The 4,365-nt window shown below is 36.8% G+C and overlaps 1 pseudogene; it reads right to left on the reverse strand.

Annotated features, from left to right (window-relative positions):
- Window positions 1-914: 914 nt before the first annotated feature.
- Window positions 915-3,710, reverse strand: LOC117240510 (annotated as a pseudogene).
- Window positions 3,711-4,365: the final 655 nt, after the last annotated feature.

The raw sequence follows: 4,365 nt of genomic DNA on the forward strand, positions 1-4,365 counted from the left end.
GCGTGCTTTTGCCATATTCATGGTGCGATTGATTGCTGTCGACGCACTTTCAATGTCTTCGGTGATAATGGAAGCAAATTCATCGGTCGCAGGGGATCCGAACCCAGTCCGTAGCGCTGCGACGGTTTTCCCGAGATTCTCGATTTCTGGTGCCCTGTGTCTGTTCTCTTCGTCATTTTGCATAGACAAACGTAACATTTCCTCTCGTAAAAGGACAATGTTCTCGTTCTGTTTTTGAATACTGTCCCATATTGCCCGCAACATTGGGTCAGTTGAGGTTGAAGTTTGAGATTCGTTTGCCTTAGACATTATTGCGCTGATTTATAATTTTCAGACGAAGACGAGTCTTGGCTACTGAAGCTAAATTTTCTTTCACGGTAACGTACAAAGGAATTCAGTTTACCTTTTATTGTTACTTCACTTGGTTCGTGATAGTTACTTTGTTGTTGCGGATGACCGTAGTCCCAAATAATTCGATCTTCCGTAGATGATGAATGTCTTTTGGTTTCCGAACAAACACTTTTCACTATCCTGGCAGGATCACCAAAATGTCACGTAAAATAACAAAATAAAAAAAGGAATTTGAGGTAAAAAATAAAAAAGAAAACTTTATTTTTTTTCTAACATCAATACACTTTACAATCTACCTCCGAACTCTAGGCGTGACTTTCTAAGACTGACTCTTATGATTTTACTTTCGATCGGATCCGATTACTTTCTTTTGTCATCCCTCAACATTCCCACCGTCCATGCATTTGCTAGGCGTCCGCGATCGTTGCCACGTGCTCTTTCTTCTAGAACCTTCGGCGGAAGGACCGTTGGGATGTTGATGGTTCATTAGACACTTCAGCGATATTGCTGCCGATTGTCGCCGAGTGCCGCCACATCTTTATCTCTATCGTCAGTCCGTCGGATTTGAAGTATGCCGGTCGTGACACTCTCATCGAATTCCTCGCACTGCATCTAGAAAATGATCGGAACATGGCGACCGGTGGTGTCTCCTCGTCCTCGCGTTTCCTGTCAAAACATTGCGTTTAAAAATATTGAATCCAATCGCTTAAAGATTTGAATAACTTCCCAACTCGATCCTTCTCTTCTGTTCAAAAGATTTAAACGCATTTGAAGAAAGAAGATAGTCCAGTTTTCTTTTGAGAGATTTAACAGATTTTAAGAAGGAAGTAATGCGAAAGCATACGAAGATGTAGAGCTAACAGAATGCTTGAGAATCTTGAACTTCGAGCTTGAAGATCTGTGAATATCTTTGAAAAAAGGAGACCGAAAGTTCCTTTATGTGATTTTACCTTCCGATACAAGGTACATCCCACATCTTCTGATCTTTTCCAAAATCTTCGCTGTCCTGCAGCGTCTGCGGAAGATCCTTATTCAATGTTTCCGGCAAAAAGAGAGTCAGAAGACCGCCCATAATTCCGAGTGTGCCCAGCACAAGAAGAGGTAGGAACGAGGACACAACATTGAGATAGACTACGAAGGGTGCGAGGATACTAGCAACGTATCCCATTATATGTATCAAAGCTACACCCTGAGCTCTAACCACAGTTGGTAATACTTCAGCCGCATATCGGAGACCGATATTGTATGAAATGTTTATCCAAAATCTACCGAGAATTGCCAGAGAAGCTGTATATATACCTGAAAAAAAATTTTAGCATTAGTTTTTAATTCTAATTTTTTATGAAATAATTTTAGAAAATTTTAAGGAATAAAAAGGGAAGAAATTATTTTATCTGTCTGTAATTTGTCTGGTTGTCTGCAATAGTTGATACAAGCATTTGCTAAGCTTAATATAAGCGTGCTTAGCTCTAAACTAAGCACAAGCAATAAGCTTCTTATCTATAAAACGTTAATCTAGCCAATTTGAATCTAAGGGATTGTATTATGGATTACGGCTACTGAAAGCCATATAGCACTGCTGGAGCGCTGAAGCCCATCATTTTGAGGACTATTGCCAACGCCCCTTGATATATGCGGAAATACGAAGCGATCTTATGATCAAAGCAGTAGAAGGGGAAATAAAATATCTATACAACGGATACATGAGAGGGCTTGGAAACTATTCTAGCAATGTAGCAAATAATCTACAAGCATTTGCATGTTATAAATATTCCAAAATATACATTTTCTTCCTTTCAAAAAGCACAATGCTATACGAATGAAAAATATTCGTCTGATTAAGTCAAAATGATCGACTTAGGTTATTTAGATTGATCAGTAATATAGAAGGGTGAATATATAAAAACGAAATGTACGAACTATTGGAAACGGCAGAAGCCCAGATGCTGAAGATACCAGAAATGACGAGGGAACCACACGCCAGCCATCTTCTGCCCCATCGATCAAGAACGAGCGTGAGGAACGTGTCAGCAGGCAGCTCGGTTGCTGCAGCAATCGTGAACGTAACAAACACGTCCAGGCCTAAATTATCGACGTTTCGTACGTGACCATCGAACACCAAAGAAATCGCCATCCTATATTTCGTAAAACAATTTCATATGATAAAGAAAAGCACGCTATCATATTTCATGTGAGAAGCAAATTCCTTGCTTCAGAAATGAAGTATTTTTAGACAAAAGATATAAAACTGTTCGTGAGATTTTTACAAGATACAATTCCGATTTTACGTCAATCTATTTGATATCTGTTTAATAGCGATACGAACCAAATAACAATAAATAGAATCGTGATATTTCGTAGTCGTGGCGTTCTAAATAGATCCAACACGGAGTACGTTTTGTCTGCTTCCTCCTCTTTGCAGATTCTGGCACAGGTTTCCTGTTATTAGCAAATTTTTAACTAGTTAATGTCGTTTGTCTGTTTTTCTTACAAATTTATGTGAATCTGTTATGTGTACAAAGATTACGATAAAATCCGGAAGAAAGTTTATGTTATATTTGTATGAGACGATCCTTTCGAAATAGTTTACTTGGACGTTCGCAAATTTTTTCATTTTACTTTATAAAACATCAAACCTCTGAAAGTCGATTATCTCCTTATATCGTACATTAATGTTAATATTGCCATGATCTATTCATAGACTGAGCAGTTTCCAAATGTTTAATCTATTTGTATAAAAATTTTCAAAGATAAAAACAATATACAAATTCAATAAATAACATTACAGAAATAGACAATAACAGACAATAACAGAAATTGACAGCAATTTATCGCTGACAATTTAGGTGATGAATAAGATATAAAATTACTAGGTTGTAAACAAATTTTCATTACGTAAAAGACCCAATTAGACTTCTATTCAAAGAAAATGATTATATGATATGCTTAAAGGCATATAAATTGGTATTTATAGAACGCACATAAAGCAGGAAAGATCATAAAAGTAGAAAATACGGAAAAGATTGCGGTAATCGGTTTATTTACCCGGAATCGTCTATAGATGTCATCGGGCACCTTGGTGCCGTTGATTCGCTCGAATTTACCAAGGATTTTAATGGCCCTGTCTGTCTGACCTTGGCTGACCAGCCATCGAGCGCTTTCCGGTATCAACCATGGCTACCTACGGCTAGAACAAGAGGAACTGAGGTGATAATACAGGTCATCCTCCAGTCGGCCAAATAATAGGCGATCCAGGGTAGAATGCAAGTTGCAAATGTGAAGAATATTGCGATCGACATATTCGCCACGAATGTCATCCGCTTTGGTCCAACGTATTCTAATACTGGAATAAAAAACATAATATTTAGAAGAATCATCTATGAAAGAAATATTCTGTGAATAAAGAATGGAACAATATATTAGGTTGTCGCAGAAATTTCTTTCGTCTCGTAAGGAGATAATAGACGCATACTATTTTTTGTTTTATATTATTTTATTGAATTATATTCATTGGGACAAAATAGATCATACGTAATTCAATAAAATAATATAAAACGAAAGAAACTTTTGGGGCAACTTAACGCAATATGAAGAAGAAAAATTTGAGTTACAAATATATAAAAAGTAGATATACAATATATAGATTAATTTAACAAACGTGTTTAGTTCTAAGATTAAATCGTGTTTAGATCTAATAACAAGGACTTTAATAATTTCCCGATGATTGTTCAAGCCCATTTAAATTTCCGTAAGTGTTTCGATACTTATCGACAAGAATACGTTTCTATTTACGAATTATACAGGGTGGTTGGTAACTGGTGGTACACGCGGCAAGGGGATGATTCTACGTGAAAAAAGAAGTCGAAAATATAGAATAAAAATTTTTCGTTTGAGGCTTTGTTTTCGAGAAAATCGACTTTGAATTTTCGCTCGGTACGCGTGCACTTTATCACGTCTCGTTATAACGGATCTCACTGTAGATCGTTGTCTCAATTGACGTTATTTTTAAAATTT

The sequence above is a fragment of the Bombus vosnesenskii genome, unplaced genomic scaffold, assembly GCF_011952255.1.
Source record: "Bombus vosnesenskii isolate JDL3184/JDL3185 unplaced genomic scaffold, Bvos_JDL3184-5_v1.1 scf7180000014725, whole genome shotgun sequence".
Taxonomy (NCBI): domain Eukaryota; kingdom Metazoa; phylum Arthropoda; class Insecta; order Hymenoptera; family Apidae; genus Bombus; species Bombus vosnesenskii.